Below are 23,285 nucleotides of genomic sequence, written 5' to 3' on the forward strand. Positions count from 1 at the left end.
GAGTGTGAAACCCATTGCTCCTGAAAATATGCCGCTACAGCTGGTCTAGTAACATTACCGTGCTGATCCGTTATCTCAGGTATTTCTGGGTGATATATGGGATGAACCTCTCGCATCGGAAACTGAGTTATCTGAGTAGGGCTCCTCTCATGCAGTCTACCTCTGTAAGCAACTAGAGTTGAAACATTCCTAAATACTTGGCCTGGCTCCAAATCACTAGCATATACACAATCTCTAATATCAAATACAATTTCAGGTGCTTCGGTCCCAATGTGCTGTTGCCAAAGACTAATCAACGTGGCAGACATGTGCTTACGGGCATGTTGCTACATGAAGGGTTCGAAATCTCACATGACTTCCCAAACATCCTCCGCACTATAAATTGCATTATGAGCCCACTGCGCAGCCTGGTCGGCTATTACTTGTTTTTCGTCATCCCCTACCCCAGATCGCACTAACAGACCTATTTGCAGTGACCTCTGTCCCCGGACAGGTCACCCCCCGAGCACACTCCCCGCGAGTGAGCCCGTCCCCTGGTGCCACCTCTGCCCTGAGCTGGGCCCTGCGCCCTCTGCCGTGCCCTGACCGCCGGATCCGCTTGGTCTGCGGATCTCCTGTCTGTGCCCCCTGCCACCAGCTTGCTTTGCCGCCGATCGTTCCCGCCGTTTTACCCAGCCCCTGTGCTCCCCCCCCCCTCGCCCAGCCCCGGCCGCGTTTCCCGCCACCTCCCCGCCGCTGCCCCCCTGCGGCCCCGCCCCCTTCCCTCGCACGCACTCCCCATTCGCCACCCTGCTCCCCCTCCCAGCTGCCCCTCCCTCGCTTCGCCCCCCCACTCTCCTCATATGGCAGAGAGGCCAACGCGCAGCGTGCACGCGCAGCGGGCGCGCCGATTGTGCGCCAAAGGTGCGCCAAAGGTAAGCCCGTCTGCACCCGTCCGTGCCTGGCCCGCGCATAGCGCCCGAACCCCTGGCCCCCGAGGACCCCACCCCACCCGCCGGACCCTCAACGCACTCAACACCGGCCGAACCCCGGGATGCTACCAAGCCACCCCGAGACGCACCCACGGACCCTTCAGCTGCCTCGCCTGCAAGTTCACCTGCATCCGGACCTGCCCCGTACCAGCACCCGCCAAGCTGAACACCAGCAGCAACCACCTCAAGTGCATCCTGCTCAACACCCGCTCCGTCCACAGACACGCCATCGAACTCTGGAACCTCCTCGACACCACATCTCCAGACGTTGCCTTCCTCACGGAAACCTGGATGAACGACTCCTCAGCGCCCGACATCGCCATCGCCATCCCAGAGGGATACAAGATCACCCGGAGAGACCGCAACAACCAGACTGGAGGAGGCATCGTCATCGTCCACAAGAACACCATCCGCATCACGACCAACACCGACGACACCCTGACTACCGCCGAACACCTGCACTTCCAGATCCACACCGACCCCAAGACCACCCTCAGAGGCACCCTGATCTACCGACCCCCGGGACCACGCACAACATTCAGCGAAGACATCGCCGACTTCATCAGCCCGCACGCCCTCCCCTCCGCTGACTACATCCTCCTGGGGGACATCAACTTCCACCTGGAGAACAACAACGACCGCAACACCACCACCCTGCTTGACAACCTCGCCAACCTCGGACTCAAGCAGCTGGTGTCCACCCCCACCCACCTCGCCGGACACACACTCGACGCCATCTTCTCATCCAGCAAAGATATCGCCTTCAGCCATGCCACTGGACTCCACTGGACGGACCACAGCTGCGTCCACTTCACCTTCAGAAGAACCACGATCCACCACCACCAGCAACAGGAGGCTCGTAGAAGCTGGAACAAGATCACAGCTGTTAGAAAAGGTAGACGGACCGGGAGGGTCGGCCGGGGTCAGGAGGAGAGGTCTCCGGGGAGAGCCGTCTCCAGCGATCGTACAGACAAGTAACTTCCCCCCCCCACAGACAGATATCACACACGGATAAGGTTCAGCGTTCTTTATAAGCACTTATTTAAGGTACGGTTGAATGGTACAAGGAGGTCTGGACTCAGGGGTCCCCTCGATTAGAGTCTCGCAAGGTAGGGAAGGGGGTAGCGGGGCAGTCTATTTACCAATCAGGTAGTTCTGATGAGATGATGATGAGCTCACAATCCTCGAGCTTGGTGGTTAGGTGGTACGGGCCGCGGCAGCGCCAGCAGGTCCCGGTGTGGATGGTCGATACAACGGGCCGCGGCAGCGCCAGCAGGTCCCCGGAAGATATACGGTCCGCGGCAGCGCCAGCAGGTCCCGGTGAGGATGGTCGTTACAACGGGCCGCGGCAGCGCCAGCAGGTCCCAGGAAGATGACTGTTGCAGAAGGCCGCGGCAGCGCCAGCAGGCAGGACGATGGTTCACAAGAGCGGGCTACGGCAGCGCCAGTAGACCGTCGAGGTTGAGTTCACTCGGTGTCTCTCGACTCCAGGATACAACTGCCTTCCTGCTCCGGAGCTGCCTCAGTTATAGGGCTGGTGCCCTTTGATGTCCGGACCCTCGCACTTGGAGGTCGGAGGGTCCGGGATGAAGGTGTCCAGACACCCAGCAGGGGGTGGAGCCAGTGCCTGGGGGAGCTGGGGGCGATCGGCACCTGGCGGGGGAGAGCCCTTGACAGTTCGTTCTCCCATTGACTTGCCAAGTGGTCCGCTCACCTCCTGGGTGGATGGTGGTGCCGGGATGTCGGGGCCGGCCAGGCCCGGGGTTAGGGTCGAGGGGAGGCCATGCGGCCGCGTGGTGCAGGGCCCCCGATGGCGGCTTGACCCGGCCGGGGAAGCCGGTGGGGCTGGACCCCGTGATGAGTAGGGGTCCGAGGGCAGAGGGTCCGTCGGGAGACGGAGTACAGGTGCTTGTCGTGGGGATATGCCAGGTGGGCCGGAGTTCGGGCCCTGTCGAGCGGGGAGGGAGCAAGCCGTCTGTGAGGCCTGTCCAACATGCGTCCCCCCCAGCTGAAGGCGGGGAGAGTCACCCATCTCCTTGGGGACTCTCTTCGTCGAGGCGGAAAAAGCGGGACAGGCCATCCGCGTTGGCGTGGTCTTGGCCTGGTCGGTGCTCCACGGTGAAGTCCATTCCCTGCAGGGAAATGGACCAGCGCAAGAGTTTTGGGTTTTCCCCCCGCATCTGCATCAGCCATTGCAGGGGTCGATGGTCGGTTTGTACCCGGAAGTGGGTACCGAAGAGATAGGGTCGGAGCTTTTTGAGGGCCCACACTACTGCAAATGCCTCCCTCTCGATGGTGCTCCAACGCTGTTCTCGGGCCAGGAGACGTCGACTGATGAAGGCCACCGGCTGGTCATGACCTTCGGGGTTCAACTTAGAGAGGACGGCTCCGATGCCGTGGTCGGAGGCGTCGGTCTGCACCACAAATTCCCGACTGTAATCGGGGGCCTGGAGCACCGGGGCGGTGCACAGGGCGGCCTTCAGCTCCTCGAAGGCCGCTTGACAATCAGGAGTCCAGTTGACCCGCTTCGGTTGGTTCTTGGATGTGAGACCCGTGAGGGGCCCCACGATGCTGCCGTAGTCCTTCACGAACCGCCGGTAGTAGCCGGTGAGCCCCAGGAAGGCTCGGACTTCGGTCTGGGTAACGGGGGGCTGCCAGGACTGGATGGCAGCAATCTTAAGTTGTAGTGGGGCCACCAGCCCGCTCCCCACTTGGTGCCCAAGGTAGGTCACAGACCCTTGGCCAATCTGGCACTTGCCGGCCTTAATGGTGAGGCCGGCCCGCTGGAGGGCGTGTAGGACCTCCTGGAGGTGACGGAGGTGGTCGGACCAGTGGCGGCTGTATACAGCGATATCGTCCAGGTAGGCAGCGCTGAATTCTTCAAGTCCCGCCAAGACCTGGTTCACAAGGCGTTGGAACGTGGCGGGGGCATTCTTCATGCCAAAGGGCATGACCTTAAATTGATAGTGGCCATCGGGGGTAGAGAAGGCTGACCGGTTCTGGGCCCTGGGTGTGAGGCCGATCTGCCAGTAGCCCGCCGTTAGGTCGAAGATACTAAGGTAGCGGGCGGCACCCAGCCGGTCGATCAGCTCGTCTGCTCGGGGGATGGGATGAGCGTCGGTCCGGGTGACAGCGTTCAAGCCCCGGTAGTCGACGCAGAATCTCAGTTCAGGGACGGAGCCAGGGGCAGCGGCCTTGGGAACTAATACGACCGGACTGGCCCAGGGACTGTCCGAGGGCTTGATGACCCCGATCGTGAGCATCTTGGCCACTTCCTCCTGTATGCAGGCCCGTACCCGATCTGGTACGCGGTAGGCCCGGTGCCGGACAGGGGGACTGTCCCCGGTGTCTACGTCGTGCAGACACCAGGGGGTGACCCCGGGGGTGAGGGAGAACAGGGCAGCGAACTGCAGCAGGAGGTCCCGGCAGTCCTGGCGTTGCTCCGAAGTGAGGGCGTCAGAGAGCCGGACCCCGTCCACGGAGCCGTCCTTCTCCTGAGTCTTCAGGAGATCCGGGAGGGGCTCGGAGTCTTCTTCCGTGCCACTGTCTGTAGCCATCAAGAGGCTTAGTTCGGATCGCACAAAGTGTGGTTTGAGCCGGTTGGTGTGGAGGACCCGAAGGGGGTTCCGGGAAGACCCCATGTCGATGAGGTAAGTGACGGGGCTTTTGCGCTCGACCACTTTGAAGGGCCCCGTCCACTTATCCTGCAAGGCACATGGTTCGGTGGGGGACATCACCCATACTTGCTGCCCAGGCTCGAATTCAACAGAGGAGGCATTGTGATCATACCACCTCTTCATGTCCTCCTGGCTGGCCTCGAGGTTCGCCTTGGCCATCTCCCTGAAGCGCCGGGTCTGGTTTCGTAAGGCCAGGATGTATTTGAAGACGTCTGGAGGGGTCGTGAGGGGGGCCATCTCCCAACCTTCCTTGACTAGGCTGAGGGGCCCTCGCACAGGGTGCCCGTAGAGGAGTTCAAAGGGGCTAAAACCGAGGGACTTCTGGGGAACTTCTCGGTAGGCGAAGAGGAGGCACGGGAGCAGTACATCCCACTGGCGACGGAGAGGCTCTTCCAATCCCCCAATCATCCCTTTGAGAGTGCGGTTAAAACGCTCCACTAGTCCGTTCCCTTGGGGGTGATAGGGGGTCGTGAATCTGTAGGTGACCCCGCATTGTTGCCAGAGGGACTTCATGTATTTGGATATGAAATTCGTACCTCGGTCGCTGACGACTTCTCGGGGGAAGCCTACCCGGGAGAAGATCCCCATCAGGGCCCGGCCAACCACCGGAGCGGTCACTGTCCGTAGGGGCACCGCCTCGGGGTAGCGGGTGGCATGGTCCACTAGTACCAAGATGAACCTGTGTCCTTGCGCCGTGCGGGGGTCCAGAGGTCCCACAATGTCTATCCCCACCCTCTCGAACGGGGTGGTGACCACAGGGAAGGGTTGCAGAGGGGCTTTCAGCTTCCGACCACTCTTCCCGCTGGCTTGGCACGTGGGGCAAGATCGGCAGTGGTTCAGGACGTCATTCCTCATTTTCGGCCAGAAAAAGTGGGTCACCAGGCGACTGTACGTTTTGTCCTGGCCCAGGTGTCCAGCCAGGGGGACGTCGTGGGCCAGGTTGAGCAGAAAGTCTCGGAAGCGGAGCGGTACCACCAGAACTCGACCGGCCCCCAGCTCGGCGATTCTTTGCTCGCTGTAGAGCAGGTCGTTATCCCAGTAGACCCAGTGGGTTCCGGTGGTGTCCCCGGCGTTTTGGGTGCTGGCTTGTTGGCGGAGTCCCTCGAGGGAGGGACAGGTCTTTTGTTCCTGGCGGAACTGTTCTTGGGTGGGCCCCCCTTCTTGCCGCCACTGAGCCAGATCCGGGAGGTCCTGGTGTTGCGCGTCTTCTTCGGTAGTCGGGTCCGGGAGGTCAGACTCGCCGTTGTCCTCTACGGGGGCAACCGGGGGCGGAGGTGCTGGCCATTCGGTTTCTTCTGATCGGGGGGCGGCACGGGCGGCCATGGATCGGGTGGTTACGCAGGCCCAGTCCGGGAGGCCCAGCATCCCCAAGTGCTCTCTTTTCTCGACGGTGGCCCACGGGGAACTCTCGAGGTCATTCCCCAGGAGGCAGTCCACGGGGGCATCGTCCCGGACCGTCACCTTCAGTAGGCCGGAGACCCCTCCCCATTCAAACGGGACGCAGGCCATCTTACACATGCTCTCAGAGTTATCCGCCGAGCGGACGGGGCAGAGAATGTTCGGCAGGATCTGCTCGGGCTTTACCAGGTGACAGCGGACGGCCGTCACGCTGGCGCCGGTGTCACGCAAGGCCTCGGCTCTCTGTCCATTAATGGTCACCCACTGACCGTATTTTCTGGTGTTGGCGGGTAGGGGAGCCCGCGGAACCATGTCTCTTCCCCCTAAGCATGCCAGGACCATGGCGGCCGGTTCCCACCCTTGCTGGGCCGGCTCATACTCTTCGGGTCCCTCCGATGATTGCTCTTCCCCGAGGGCAGCGGCAGCTACCTGGCGGGGCTTGGGTGTTTGGTTCTGCGGGCAGCTCGGGTCATTGGCGTAGTGGCCGACTCGCTGGCATCGGTGGCACGTGACGTTGGCCCGGAACCCAGGACGCAACGGGGGGTTGCTCCGGCCGGCCGGAGGCGGGGTGCTGGCCACGGGGGTTGCCGGCAAGGCGTCTCTCCCTCGCCCCTGGCCTCCTCCTCCACCCCGAGGACGGTGCTGGCTTTGGTTGCTTCGATTCTGCTCGTGTGGCCCTCTCTGGCCCACTCGGGTGCTTTCCCATCGGTCAGCTTCGGCGGCGAGCTGCCGGGGGTCAGTCAGCTTACTGTCGAGTAGGTGCTGCCTGAGCTCGACGAAACAGTTGTTTGACAGGTGCTCCCATACCATAAGGTTGAAGAGTTGTTCGTAGGTGGTGACCTGACTTCCCTTGATCCAACCCTCGAAGGCCCGGCTGAAATAGTTCACGTATTCTACCCAAGTTGTACCTGGGATCCGGGTGCAGTCTCGGAACCTCTGGCGGTACATCTCGGGCGTGAGGCCGTAGCGGGCGAGGAGGGCAGCCTTCATGTGGTCGTAGGACGACATTTGGTGATCGGGGAGCTGTAGTATGGCATCGCGACCCTCGTTGATAAATCTCCCCCAAAGTCCGGCTCCCCAATCACTCCGGTCGATCCGGTGGGAGGTCATTGCGATCTCATAGGCTTTAAACCACTGTTGTATGTCGTCTTCTCGGACATACTCGCGGACCACATCCTTGGGGATGTGAACTTTTTTCTCAATTGGCCCCGGTGTGTGTGGTCGCTCAGGCACCCCCAGTTCCTTATTCTGTTTGCGCAGTTCTATTTCCGCCAGTCGGCGCTCGTGCTCGAGCGTTATTTTTTTCTCTTCCAGCTCTCTCTGTCTCTGCTTTTCTTCTCGTTCCTCTCGAAGCCGCATATGCTCGAGGTTGAGTTTCTGTTCAGCTAACTTGAGTTCCCCATCCATCTTGAGTCGTGCCATCTCTAATTCGTGTAATCTGACTCTGTCTCTTTCTCGTATCTCCTCCTGCGAGAGGCCCGTTCCCCGTTCCTCGGGAGCCGTGGCGTTCCCCTCTGGTGTGATGCTGTTTTGGTCTGGTGTGACGCTGCTTTGGTCGGAGGGTCCTGCGACCCCAGTTTCTGTCCATGACTCAAGAGCGCGCTTTAGATCATCCTTGGTACTCAGGCCGGTGGTAGCAATGCCAAGTTCTATGCAAAATTGTCTCAGTTCGCGGTGGTTGTATTCTTCTAATTTCTCCATTTGGAACTTCTCGGTGGAGCTGCTATCTTTGGTCGACATCGTGTTTTGTCGTGGGGTGAGCTACTCTCTGTACGATTACGCGTTGATTCGGATCGCGCCGCTGGCCACCAATGTTAGAAAAGGTAGACGGACCGGGAGGGTCGGCCGGGGTCAGGAGGAGAGGTCTCCGGGGAGAGCCGTCTCCAGCGATCGTACAGACAAGTAACTTCCCCCCCCCCACAGACAGATATCACACACGGATAAGGTTCAGCGTTCTTTATAAGCACTTATTTAAGGTACGGTTGAATGGTACAAGGAGGTCTGGACTCAGGGGTCCCCTCGATTAGAGTCTCGCAAGGTAGGGAAGGGGGTAGCGGGGCAGTCTATTTACCAATCAGGTAGTTCTGATGAGATGATGATGAGCTCACAATCCTCGAGCTTGGTGGTTAGGTGGTACGGGCCGCGGCAGCGCCAGCAGGTCCCGGTGTGGATGGTCGATACAACGGGCCGCGGCAGCGCCAGCAGGTCCCCGGAAGATATACGGTCCGCGGCAGCGCCAGCAGGTCCCGGTGAGGATGGTCGTTACAACGGGCCGCGGCAGCGCCAGCAGGTCCCAGGAAGATGACTGTTGCAGAAGGCCGCGGCAGCGCCAGCAGGCAGGACGATGGTTCACAAGAGCGGGCTACGGCAGCGCCAGTAGACCGTCGAGGTTGAGTTCACTCGGTGTCTCTCGACTCCAGGATACAACTGCCTTCCTGCTCCGGAGCTGCCTCAGTTATAGGGCTGGTGCCCTTTGATGTCCGGACCCTCGCACTTGGAGGTCGGAGGGTCCGGGATGAAGGTGTCCAGACACCCAGCAGGGGGTGGAGCCAGTGCCTGGGGGAGCTGGGGGCGATCGGCACCTGGCGGGGGAGAGCCCTTGACAGTTCGTTCTCCCATTGACTTGCCAAGTGGTCCGCTCACCTCCTGGGTGGATGGTGGTGCCGGGATGTCGGGGCCGGCCAGGCCCGGGGTTAGGGTCGAGGGGAGGCCATGCGGCCGCGTGGTGCAGGGCCCCCGATGGCGGCTTGACCCGGCCGGGGAAGCCGGTGGGGCTGGACCCCGTGATGAGTAGGGGTCCGAGGGCAGAGGGTCCGTCGGGAGACGGAGTACAGGTGCTTGTCGTGGGGATATGCCAGGTGGGCCGGAGTTCGGGCCCTGTCGAGCGGGGAGGGAGCAAGCCGTCTGTGAGGCCTGTCCAACAACAGCCGACCAGCTCGCCGCCTCCCTGAGACAGCACCCTCCAGCCAGCTCAGCGAACCCTAGCCAGGCCGCCGACAACCTCACGAAGTGGATCAGCACCTGCGCGGACGAACTCGCCCCACTGAGGACCCCGCCCAACAGACCCGGCAGCAAAAAGGCCCCATGGTTCACCGACGAACTCAAGAGCTCCAAAAAGAACTGCCGAGCCCTCGAGAAAGCCTGGAGAAGGGAGCCAACACCGGACAACATGACCACCCTCAAGCTCGCCACCCGGAAGCACCATCAACTAATCCACGCCACCAAGAAAACTGCATTCAAGGACCGGCTGGACAACAACGCACACAACTGCAAGGAACTCTTCAACATCGTGAAAGAGCTCTCCAACCCCAACGCCGGAAACAACGACATCACCCCATCGCAAGACCTCTGCAACTCCCTCGCCTCCTACTTCCACAACAAGATCGCTGACATACACAACAGCTTCACCCCACAAACAACGCCCCCCACGACCGCACCAACGCCCCCCACCACCACCCTCAGCGCCTGGACCCCGATCAACACAGAAGACACCATCCACACGATGAACTCTATCCACTCCGGATCTCCGACCGACCCCTGCCCTCACCACGTATTCAACAAGGCCGACGCTGTCATCGCACCCCACCTGCGAGACATCATCAACACCTCCTTCGACACCGCCACCTTCCCTGAGAGCTGGAAGCACGCCGAACTCAGCGCTCTACTAAAGAAACCAACAGCGGACCCCACCGAACTCAAGAATTACCGCCCCATCTCGCTCCTCCCGTTTCCAGCCAAAGTCATCGAGAAGACCGTCAACAAGCAGCTGGCCGCCTTCCTCAAGACGAATGGATACCTCGACCCTTCACAGTCTGGCTTCCGAGCCAACCACAGCACCGAGACCGCCCTCATCGCTGCCACCGATGACATCCGAGCCCTGCTGGACAACGGAGAAACAGCGGCCCTCATCCTCCTAGACCTCTCCGCGGCATTCGACACTGTCTGCCACCGCACCCTAGTGCAGCGCCTCAGCAACGTCGGAATCCAGGAGAAGGCACTGGAATGGATCATCTCCTTCCTCGACGGAAGGACACAGAGAGTCCGCCTACCACCGTACAAGTCAGAGGCCACCGAAATCATCTGCGGCGTCCCCCAAGGATCCTCACTCAGCCCCACCCTCTTCAACGTCTACATGAGCCCCCTTGCGGCCATTGCACGCCAACACAACCTCAACATCATCTCCTACGCCGACGACACCCAGCTGATCCTCTCCCTGACCAACGACCCCGCCACCGCCAAAGCCAACCTCCACGAAGGGATGAAACACGTAGCCGAGTGGATGATGACCAGCCGCCTAAAACTGAACTCAGACAAGACGGAAGTCCTCATCCTGGGCTCCTGGCCCCCCGCCCTGGGCACCGCACCCAAACAGACAGACCACGCACGAAACCTGGGCTTCATCCTGGAATCCTCCCTCTCCATGACCAGACAAGTCAACGCCGTCTCCTCGTCCTGTTTCAACATCCTGCGCATGCTACGGAAGATCTTCCGGTGGATCCCCACCGAGACCAGGAAGACGGTCACCCAGGCCCTTGTCACCAGCCGACTGGACTACGGCAACGCCCTCTACGCCGGAACCACCGCCAAGCTCCAGAAGAGACTCCAGCGGATACAGAACGCCTCAGCCAGACTCATCCTCGACATCCCCCGAAGCAGCCACATCTCCGGACATCTGAGAGACCTGCACTGGCTCCCCGTCAACAAGAGAATCACCTTCCGCCTCCTCACCCACGCACACAAAGCCCTACACGACCAAGGCCCGAGCTACCTCAACAACCGCCTCAACTTCTACGCTCCCAAACGCCATCTCCGATCAGCCAGCCACGCCCTCGCCGCCGTCCCCCGCATCCGAAGAGCGACAACAGGAGGAAGGTCCTTCTCCTACCTGGCCGCCAAGTCCTGGAACTCCCTCCCGACCGACCTGCGCCTGACCCAAGACCACCTCTCCTTCAGGAAGAAGCTCAAGACCTGGCTGTTCGAGCAGTAGCGGCACCCACCACCCCCCCTAGTGCCTTGAGACCCTCCGGGTGAGTAGTGCGCTTTATAAATGGCTTGATTGATTGATTGATTGATTGATTGATTGCTCCCTGAATTTCATCCAATCTCTATCCTCAAATCTACGTACTGCCGTCTCAACATTCAAAGTCATCAGAGGATGAAAAATCATGGAAGGAGAAATAGAAGTGACAGGTACAATCGTTGCTGGCGCTTGCACCAGAGGAGAAAGAACGGAGGATACAGGTGTCGAAACAGTAGATGTGCTGAGGGTCATAGTTGCCAAAGACAAAGAGGTCAAAGAAGGAGCAGGAGGTGCCGTAGCCAAAGCTGTCGAAACAACAGCCATAGATACGAGAACACCCAAAGCAGACGTAACAGACTGCTGTGACTGCAAGGAAATGGCAGGATATATCCTCTGTGAGGTATAAGGAGGCGTGGATCGAGGATCTAGCAACTCCTCTACAAAGGTATTGTCTTCTTCGTTGGTCAAATAAGACTTATCAATATGCAACCGAAATCTCCTATCCTCACATTCAATTCCAAACTCTTGTTTTTCTCTGTCATATGCCACAGCTTTCTGCGTCAATGTTTGCATTTTCCCTTTTCCTCTATCTCTCTCCGTCTTTAACCGTCTCTGTCTAGCCTCCTTCTGCCAAGTTCTGAGGGAGTCAAACATGGACTGTCTACTACATTTCTTAAATATTTGCTCCTGTAAAAACCTAATTTTTTGTTCATCAAAAGTGCCCATCAATGGCCACTGCAACTTGGCATTGTCCCTCGTTTATTTGTGCCATAATGTACCAAACATAATAGAGCCAGGACCATGCTTCACATCCATACCAAAATTAGGATTGCCTTCAGGAGGCGCCGGCTGAGCTACTTCCAATCGAGCATCTGCAGAACAACGACAACACGTATACAAGATTTTACTAAAACTAGGAATTTTAAAAGGAATACAAGTTTGTTGGTTTTACCTAGCAAAGTAATTGCAAATACTTCATTCAAAGGCAGTCCTCAGACTTTACCAAACTCAAACCTCAATGGTACCATAGCCACAAAGAACCAAAACAAAGTCACCTGATATCAGTAGCACAAACAAGCCAGTTCTCAACTGCCGGCTCTTCAGACCAAACAGTCAGATCCTAGGGGTTTTGCCGTTCAGCACTCCAGTCAGGATGACTACTGGCTGAGGCACCATTCGGCAGGACAGAAGGGGCAGCAGCGTGTAACAGAAACTCTTCATTCAGAGATCCCTGAACCATCAGTCCGACCCGACGATGTCCTCGGCTTCCCTCCCGTCTGCGGAAAGGGATGGATCAATCACCCGAAGGAGTCCCTGTTCGTGCACCAACTGAAGGAAGTGGCCTGTTTATAGTCACCCGGGTCACTAATGACCACCTCTCAGCCTTCTATACCAAATGAAGAGTCGGTCACACAGTAGAGAATAACAAACCAATAACTGTTTATTCATATACACTCAGAGTGGAGACAGTCTGCCCAGTCGCTAGGAGTGCTGCAAAGGTATTGAAATCGACAAGCAAAAAGATGCATTATGTATGTTTCATGACCGGGCGAAGACACCCCCACAGTGGAATTTTCCAAGTAGATGCATCTGGACAGTAAAATACAAAAAAAAAGAAGTTTCGGTTCTCATATCTCACACCACCTAATACAACCCAAGGTCACTTCACCCTGCACCCACCACCGGACAAATGGGAGAGGGCCTTTATCTAGAGAGAAAGGTATGCACTAATATGAACAGTCTAATCATTAGTGAAGCAAAAGCCTACATTGCAGAAACAGATGCTTTTCCTCAGAAACAGCAAAGAATTAGTTACTATCATGATTCAAAATGGCACTTGAATAGAAACTGGTGCAGCAAATGCTAATTTACATAGGGCAAGGCACAAACATGAAATTTGTATTCTAACAAGCCACACACCTTGATGCAGCCGTACACTTTGATGCAGCTACACACCTTGATGCAGTTCTACACCTTGATGCAGCCGCACACCTTGATGCAGCTGTACACCTTGATGCAGCCGCACACTTTGATGCAGCCACACACCTTGATGCAACCGTACACCTTGATGTGACAGTACACCTTGATGTGGCCGGACACCTTGATGCAGCCGCACACCTTGATACAGTGGTACACCTTGATGCAGCTGCACACCTTGATGCAGCTGCACACCTTGATGTAGCCACACACCTTGTTCCAGCTGCACACCTTGATGCAGCCGTACACCTTAATGGAGCCATACACCTTGATGCAGCCGCACACCTTGATGTAGCCGTACACCTTGATGCAGCTGTACACCTTGATGCATCCGTACACCTTGATACAGCTGTACACCTTAATGGAGCTGTACACCTTAATGGAGCCATACACCTTGATGCAGCCACACACCTTGATGTAGCCGTACACCTTGATGCAGCTGTACACCTTGATGCAGCCGTACATCTTGATGCAGCAGGTACACCTTGATGCAGCCGGTACACCTTGATGCAGCCGTACATCTTGATGCAGCCGTACACCTTGATGCAGCCGTACATCTTGATGTAGCCGTACACCTTGATGCAGCCATACACCTTGATGCAGCCATACATCTTGATGTAGCCGTACACCTTGATGCAGCCGTACACCTTGATGCAGCCATACATCTTGATGCAGCCGGTACACCTTGATGCAGCCGGTACACCTTGATGCAGCCGTACACCTTGCTACAGCTGTATAAGTTAATGCAACCGCACACCTTGATGCAGCAATACACCTTGATATAGCTGTGCACTATGATATACCCGCACACCTTGATGCAGCCACACACCTTGATATAGCTGCACACCTTGATGCAGCTGTACACCTTGATGCAGCCGTACACCTTGATGCACCTGCACACCTTGATGCAGCCATACACCTTGATGCAGGTGTACACCTTGATGCTGCTGTACATCTTGATGCAAAACCAAAGGGGATGATGGACGGAGTGTTGAACATTGCAAGCACTCACCCCCAGTCAACTGATCTAGGTTTAATCCATCATCATTCTTTAGCTCACTCCGCCACCCCAGTTCAGACATGGCCATATGCAAATCAGTTTGACCCTGTGCCCCATGGGAACCGTCCAGCCCGAACTGCCAAGCCATGTCTTCCCTGGACCAGACACAAGCATCCTGGGACCGGTTTTTGGCTTGATGCAGCCTTACACCTTGATGCAGCCTTACACCTTGATGCAGCCACACACCTTGATGCAGCAACACACCTTGATGCAGCCACACACCTTGATGCAGCTGCACACCTTGATGCAGCCATACACCTCAATGGAGTTGTACACTTTGATGCAGCCCTACACCTTAACATAGCTGTACACCTCGATGCAGCCTCACACCTTGATGTAACCGTAAACATTGATGCAACCGTACACCTTGTAGCAGCAGTGCACCTTGATGCAGCCCCGCACCTTGATGAAGCTGTGCACCTTGATGCAGCCACACACCTTGATGTAGCCATACACATTGATTCAGCCATACACCTTGATGCAGCCATACAGCTTGATGCAGCCACTTACCTTGATGCAGCCACAGACACTGATGCAGCTGCACACCTTGATGCAGCTGCACACCTTGATGCAGCCGTACACCTTAATGCTGCCACACACCTTGAGGCCAGCCGCGGCCCGTGGAGGGAGTTCCGTGGGGCGGTAAGACGGGGCGGGGGAGGGGCAGGGTGGGGGTTTCTAAAATCCGGAATATGGATAATTGCAGGTAAGTAAACAATTAAATAAATAAAATGAATTTCGTAGCGCGCTGCATCGCATTTTGCGATGCAGGGCGCACAACGAAATTCGTTTTATTTAATTAATTGTTTACTTACCTGCAATTATCCATATTCCGATTTTTAGAACCCCCCACCCTGCCCCTCCCCCGCCCCACCTTACCGCCCCACGGAACTCCCTCCACGGGCCGCGGCTGCTTGAGGCAGCAGTACACCTTGATTCAGCCACACACCTTGATACAGCCAAACACTTTGATAAAGCCATACACCTTGATGCAGCCGAGCACTTGGATGCAGCCGTACACCTTGATTCAGCAGTACACCTTAATACAACCATAGACCTTGTGCAGCTATACACCTTGATACAGCCAATCACTGTGATGCTGCCATACACCTCGATACAGCATGCATCTTGATACAGCCGTACAACTTGACGCAGCCGTACATCCTGATACAGCAGTACACCTTAATACAACCATAGACCTTGTGCAGCTATACACCTTGACCTTGATACAGCCGATCACTGTGGTGATGCTGCCATACACCTCGATGCAGCATGCATCTTGATACAGCCGTACAACTTGACGCAGCCGTACATCTTGATACAGCAGTACATCTTTATACAGTCATACACCTTGATACAGCAACACACCTTGGTACGGCATATAACTTGAAGCAACCATACACCTTCATGCAGCCGTACACCTTGATGTGGCCATACACTCTGATGCAATCATACACCTTGATGCAGCCATACACCTTGTGAGTGGTTCTTTCTATCTGCCACAGTTCTTTCCCACCTTTTCGAGGCTACTCCTCATCTTTAACTGTGCATCTCTTGCTCTCATTTCTCCATCACCTTTTCTCCTCATATGATTAATTTGCTCATTCTTTCACCACTTCTACCCTCACCAGCACATTTACGCTCCCCTAACCTTCACTGCTGTCAACTTCCTCTATTATACTCATTCCTGTCATTCCCTGTTTCTTTCCTCTGCTTCTTCTCTTCACTCTTTCAGTTCCCCTCTTAACACCATCTATGTTCTCCTAGTCTATCCTAAGGGTGGGCGGAGCTCGCGTAGTGGTACTCCACAGAATTTCACGGAGTTAATGGAAAACTCCGTGAAATTCCACAGAGTTCCGTGGCCTGGCAGAGTGCCCCCACCCACCACCCGAATCCCCCAGATGAAGCCCTGACACCCACCCTGCCTCCCGCCAAAGCCCTGGCCCCCCACCCACCCTCCCACGTAGTAAGGCCAAAGAGTAAAGAAGAATAAGAGACTTACCTTCCTCCCAAATCGGTGTGCTGCTCCTGCTGCTGGGCCTGGCTCCACTCAAATTCCGCTGCTCCAGTTGAATTACAGGAAGAACTGTAGTGCACATGGCGTACTTCGTGAAGGCATGCCTGACCCTATCATGGGATTTGATAGGGTCAGGCATGCCTTCACGCAGTATGCCATATGCACTTCAGTTCTGTCTGTATTTCAACTGGAGGAGCGGAAGTGGAGCCAGGACCAGCAGCAAGAGCAGTGCTATGCAAACAAAGGATGGACGGAATTCTGAATAAATCATATATTCACCCCCAGTCAAGAGATCTGGGTTAAATCATTTGTTCTTTTTCTCACCATGCCAACCCAATTTAGACCCGGCCACATGCAAATCAGTCCTGACCCTGTGCCTCATGGGAACAGTCCAGACCGAACTGCCAAGCCAGGTCCTCCCTGGAGCGGAAACAAGCATGCTGGGACTGGTTTCTGGGTATTACCCTTCATCAGCCAGGCTAGCTTGAATCCAGTGGCACAATGAGCAAGGGACCCACGTCTCGGCATTCCCATCCCATCCATCACAAACAAATTATGGACGGTGTTAGAATCCGGGTTCTCTGGTTGACACAGGTAGGGATTTGTGTCAAGCAGGGATCCCTTTCCTCCAGTCAGGGCAAGGGGTTACATTCTATCAATAACCCCTGCTCACCCTCTAGGTAGCTTGGCACGAGCAGACAAGGCGCTATCTCAGGCATAATGGTTAAGCATTTGTGACTACATACAACACATCAATGATACCCTCCACAAATGGACTCCACACTAAGTTATCAAAAATATGCTTCTTTATGTAAGCAGACTTATCACAAGACCCAATAACGTGTAACACGGGCCCACAATACTATTAAGATAAAGCGTTCTTGGTTAAAGCTTGGTTCAGGAGGTCTGTGCGCCTCGTGCGCATTGGCCGGTTCGTGCGGTGATGAGAGGCTGCGAGCGGGGCTCACAAGCGTCGGCAGACACTCCGGGTGACGCGTGCACCTTACGGTGTGAAGGGGGCACAGTACCTTGGACGGCGCATTAAATCCTCAGCGCGCATGTACAGCGCGATGTCCTTTCAATCGCGGTGCGAGCTCCGGCTCGAAGGGGGCCTCAGTCGCGGTGCTCAGGGGGACGGTGCAGACGTATGGTGCGCTGGATCTTAGTTGCGGTGTTCGAGCAGTACCTTTGAGGACGGCGCCTTTGTTCTCAGCGTGATGCAAAGCCGGTAACAAGCTCCGGTGGGGGGCCACGAACCAACCACTCTAGGAGCCACAGCCTGCCCTCAACAAGGGTAGGGGGGCACGCAAAGTGGCACAATGCAGAGAGGCAAATCAGGAGTCACGAAGTCCTTACTTTGCATTGCGAGCTACGGCGCAGGGGCCTTAGTCACGGTGCTTGGGCCGGGCAGGGAGCACAGGCTTGCGAAAGTACGCGCCGGGTTGGGAGGCGCACACTTCTCTCAGCGTCAGCTTCACAGGGAGAACGGCGGTTCTCAAAGGAGGTGAAGTCCACTGGTCCTGGGACTTCGTTCAGGGGGCAAGCTCAGCACAAGCCCTGGAGACCTTAAACAGCACAAGTTGAAGCAAAGTTTATCAGCAATCTTTCCCCTCTCCTTCAGCAGCAAGGCAACCACTGCAGGCCAATCCCCCAGGTCAGGGACAGTACTCCTCCTACAGCTTTCCCGGTTCCTTCTCCTCAGGCAGAGGTTCGTCTTGTAGCAGGATCTAATTTCTTAGGAGCAGGGCTCCTTCATTTATACCACATTTCTTTTGTTCTCCCAGGCCAAGGGGGCCCTTGCCTAGTTCAGTCCAGTTCTGGAGCACTTTGTTTACGCGATGCAGGCTTCTTCATTCAGGGTGCAGGGCAGAGTCATCAGACGCTTCCCAGGGGGCGGAGCCGGCATTGTGGTGGCAGAGCACTGTCCTATTCAGAGTCCAGGTGCGCTCCTCCCACCCATCTACCTGTCAATCGTCCTATTCTCCGCCAGGCTACCTAGCCCTGCCCATCTGGGTTTCCCCAGCCCTGTCACTCACGCAAGCCAGACAGCAGATACACATCGCGCAGAGGCGGGCTGAAATGGTTAGGCAAGCAAAGGCCAGCTTTCTAAATGCGCCATTTGCAAACGCTGAAAATTAAAATAAACCTTACTAAAAGGTGTACCTTATTATTCTGAGTTCAGGCATACTAAACTCGATCTTCTACCATGTTCCCTGGTCCTGTTAGGATCATAGGATGTAACAATCTTGACAGCCCATTCTGGCCTATGAGAACAGGGTAGCCTTACAATAGTGAAAAACAAAAATGGCTGTAATTCACTATTAGGACATGCCACACACATCAGGGCTTGTCCTACCTTATGCTTACAATGCACCCTGCCCTGGGGCCACCATAGGGGTGACTATTATGAAGTTAAGGGAAGGTTTTAGGGACTGGCAAGTGTGTGCACTTGCCCAGTCAGCATGTCAGTACCAGACTGCACGCAGGTTCTGCAATGGCAGACCTAGACACATTTTACCAGGCCGCTTCTGTGGGTGGCACAACCGGTGCTGCAATCCCAACAGCAGCATTTGTATTTACAAGCCCTGGGCACTCCTGGTGCACTTTACTGGGGTCTGACAGTAAACCAAATAAGCCAATCATGGAATCCAACCAACAAATACAATTTACATAGGGAGGGCATATGCACTTTAGCACTGGTCAGCAGTGGTAAAGTGCCCAGAGTCATAGAACAGCCAACAACAGTTCAGAAAAAATACAGGAGGAAGGTACAAATTTCAGGGATGACCCTGCAAAAAGGGCCAAGTCCAACAGACGGAATGCTGAATGAATCATACATTCACCCCCATTCAAGAGATGTCATGATCGCGTGGGCAGGACGGAGCAGAACCGAATCGAGGGAGAATCCCGCCGGCACTACAAATCCCACAAGGCGTAGCAACCGAGCTCCCCCACGTGACCGGGAGCGCGGTTGGTTAAAAGACGGAACTACGCAGAGAGGCGGCGCTAATGATTCGCTTCCGTAATCGGCAGCTGACCAACGGCCCACGACCCGCATCTACGGACCCCGCCGAGTTCCTCGAACCACAGCCTAACCCGGATTCTGCGACTGAAGAGTTCGCCTCCTGACGCGCCGGACAACCGGTGCCCACCGTCCTGCGCCCTCCGTCTCCGGAATCACCCGACTCTCCACCGGCACTAACAGTCTCCTGGGGTGAGTGCCCTCCGTTCACCTTCACCCTTCCCCGGCGGGTGTGTCCGTTGCCAAGACACCCCGCAGGAAGCACCCCCTCCGAGACCGCTACTCCGGCGCTCCTCGGCCCCAAGGATTCCTGGGCCTTGAGTGGAAGCGCCCCCAGCGGTGGGAGAGTGTTCCTGACCCCCGTGTTTTCCTTGCTTGCACCCTTCGCCCAGGCACTCCTCGACCCCACGGATTCCCGGGTCTCGAGTGGTAGCGCCTTTGAGAGGCTCAAAAGACGTATTTGGGTCCTTTTCAGCCAGCGCGACATTACAAGAGCTGTGCTGCCCCTGTCCATCCGAACCAGAGCTCTGATCACAGTTTCACCCAACCAGGGGAGAGAGGACGAGGCAGGTAACGCAGGGGACACCAGGGGGAACACGATTGCCTCCGGGAGAGAAGGAGAAGCAACTAAATCCTCTCTCTTTGTCTCATTACAGGTGTCTATCCCTGCTGACTCTCTCCTTCCCTCACCCACCTGTCTCCTGAGCCCGAGGGTCATTTACACGAATCCAGGCTGGGGACGGATGGGAGGGGGAACCCTACATAAGCATCAGCGTTATCCTGAGGAGAGGATCGAGTGAGCGCCGCGACAGAATCATTAGCCCACGAATTATCCTCCTCCCGATAACGCTGAGGTAGGGATGGCCTCGTTAGACGACGTGGTTGCCGCTCTGGCCTTAGTCCAGGCTGAGTTAGCCACGTCTCGGGCGGAAACAGCGGCGTTGAATACCCGCTTTGACCGCCTTCAAAGAAACCCCTTTGATGCAGGACACACGTTCCCTACCACCACGCCCCAAGTGGTAGTAGAAATGCCAGCACACGTGCCTTTGGCTCCCCCTGAACGATATCATGGGGAGATACAGAAGGTGCAGGTGTTCCTGACCCAGATACTGCTGCACTTCCAATGCAAACCTAAACTGTTTCTAACTAACCAAGCCCGGGTAGCATTTCTCATCTCCTACCTGGCCGGGGATGCTGCACAATGGGCGGTTCCGATCGTTCGGAGAGACGACGCCCTCTTGTACGACTGGGACTCCTTTCGGCAGGAATTCGAAAAGACCTTTGATCGCCGGGCTGACACCTTCTCCGCCGATGGCGACCTCCTTGAACTCCGGCAAGGCCACACCGGTCTCCTCTGCTACATCAACAGCTTTCGTCGTCTGGTGGCCGAAACAGACTGGCCCGAATCTAAACAAGCAGCGATCTTCTACCGAGGGCTTTCGGAAGAGCTGAAGGACGTGATCGCCCAAGTCGACCCCCAACCCCGCACCTGCGTGGCTATGGTCGAATTGGCCTCTCGCTTGGAATATCGTCTGAGGGAAAGAAAAGGAGACCACAAGCACAAGGAGAAACCTCTTGCATCGTACGAACATCCCCGTACCTCAGAACCCGCAGCGACCCGTCCCGAGCCCATGGACATAGGGACGGTGAGAGCATCCCTGACCCTCAGCGAGCGTGACCATCGACGCAAGCAGGGCCTCTGCTTGTATTGTGGCAAAAAGGGCCACTTCCTTCGTGAATGTCCTGTACACCCCAAGACCGGCCGCTATCGCCCCAGCCAAGCGGCAACCCTTACCAACGAAGAAACAATGGGAAACTCGAGGGCTTGAAGGTTCAGGAGGGGACGACTTCAAGCCGCTTAATGATCCCTTCTACGGAATCCGACGTCACCAAGGAGCCCAATCACTTCTTTGTTTCCTTATACGTGGTGGTGAACCACACCCCCCGACTCGTTCGCGCCATGGTCGATTCTGGAGCCACCGGGTGCTTCATAGACAGGACCGAAGCTGAAAGGCTGGAAATCCCACTGCTGCTTAAAGACCAGCCAGAACTCGTCTATGCAGTGGACGGTAAAGAGCTGGACCCTGGTCCCATCACCTATCAAACCCCTCCTATGTGGGTCACCATAGGGGAAGACCACGGCGAATGGCTCACCTGCAACGTCATACACGCTCCCCGCTGCAACCTCATCTTAGGGTTACCCTGGTTGAGAATGCATGAACCCCAAATCACGTGGGCAAACAATTCGATACGGTTTTACTCTGCCTTCTGTCACCGCCAGTGTCAGCGGGTGAAGGGGCGCCCGGAAGCGGGTGTCACCCCCAAACAACATGTGGCCACAGCCGCCGAAAAAGACGTCGCCCTCCTGCTCTGTTACTCTCCATACTCAGACGTCTTTGATAAACAAAGAGCCGAAGACTTACCTCCTCATCGGCAATACGATTGCCGCATTGACCTGATACCGGGGGCTACTGTCCCATGCAGCCGAATCTACGCCCTCACGGGCCCAGAAACCCAACATCTCCGTGAATACCTGGACAAATTCCTGAAACTGGGCTTCGTTCGTCCCTCGAGATCTCCGGCGGCGTCTCCCCTCTTCTTTATCCCGAAAACCAACGGCGAACTCCGCTGTTGTATAGACTATCGCGCTCTCAATGCGCTGACCATAAAGAATCAGTACCCACTGCCACTGATTCCGGTACTCCTGGAACAAGTACGGGGAGCCAACATCTACACCAAATTGGATCTCCGGGGAGCATACCACCTAGTTCGAATACGAAGAGGGGACGAGTGGAAAACAGCCTTCAAGACCAGGTTCGGCTTGTATGAGTACCTGGTCATGCCCTTCGGGCTCTGTAACGCCCCGGCTGCCTTCCAGTTCTTCCTCAACGAAGTGCTGAGGGACTTCTTGGACAAGTACGTCGTGGTGTATATAGACGACATCCTCGTGTTTTCATCCAATCTACACGACCATATACACCACGTAACGTCGGTACTTCAAGCCCTGAGAGACCATCGATTGTTCTGTAAACTCACGAAATGTGAGTTCCACGTCACGTCGGTGGAATTCCTCGGAGTGATGTTGACCCCTGCCGGACAGGTGATGACCCATCGCAAAGTGCAAGCCGTAGCGGAGTGGCCCCAGCCAGGATCGGTGAAGGAGGTCCAAAGCTTTCTTGGCTTCTCGAATTTCTACAGGAGATTCATACACCACTTCTCCCAGTTGGTGACCCCCCTCACTCGGTTAACGCGAAAAGGGATTCCGTTCGTCTGGTCTCCTGAGGCACAAACAGCATTCGAGCAGCTCAAAGAGGCGTTTACCTCCGCTCCCGTTTTACGCCATGCCCAACCCGACCTTCCCTTCATCGTGGAAGCAGACACCTCCGACGTAGCGGTCGGCGCTATCCTATCCCAGCGGCAACCCGACACCGGACAGCTCCATGCGGTCGCTTTCATGTCTCGAAAACTCTGCCCGGCCGAACTGAATTACACCATCTCCGAAAAGGAACTACTCGCCATACGAGAAGCGTTCCTTGAATGGCGGCATTGGTTGCTGGGCGCGCAACATCAGGAGACGGTATTCACCGATCACCGCAACCTTCAGTTCCTCCGTTCTGCACGTCATCTCACGCCCCGCCAGAAAAGGTGGATGCTCTTTTTTGCTGAGTACCATTTCCTCGTTACCTTTCGGCCAGGCGCACAAAACAGGAAGGCGGACGCCTTGTCTCGTCAGGAATTCCCCAGCCTCATGGCGGAGACCCCGGATCAACCGATTCTGTCACCAGAACAAGTGGTGGGTAGTCTGAAGACCGAGTCATTCCTGCAGAACGTTAGAAAAGGAATACAGACGTTTGCCTGGTCAGCCTGGTTGAAGCGGCACAAAGAATGGCGACTCCACGATGGCCTTCCCATGTGTGGCTCTCGAGTATTACTTCCTACTCTTCGACTCCGCAAACTCATCTTCGACTGGTGTCACAACGTGCCCTGTGCCGGTCACACGGGAGGGACCAAAACCCTGGAGTTGGTGTTACGACAATGCTGGTGGCCGTCTGTTCGCCCTGATGTCCTGACCTGGGTACGGAATTGCTCTGTCTGCGCCCAAATGAAGACTGATCATCGTAAAGCGCAAGGCCTCCTGATGCC

Source organism: Triturus cristatus, chromosome 3_1 (assembly GCF_964204655.1).
Source record: "Triturus cristatus chromosome 3_1, aTriCri1.1, whole genome shotgun sequence".
Lineage (NCBI taxonomy): Eukaryota > Metazoa > Chordata > Amphibia > Caudata > Salamandridae > Triturus > Triturus cristatus.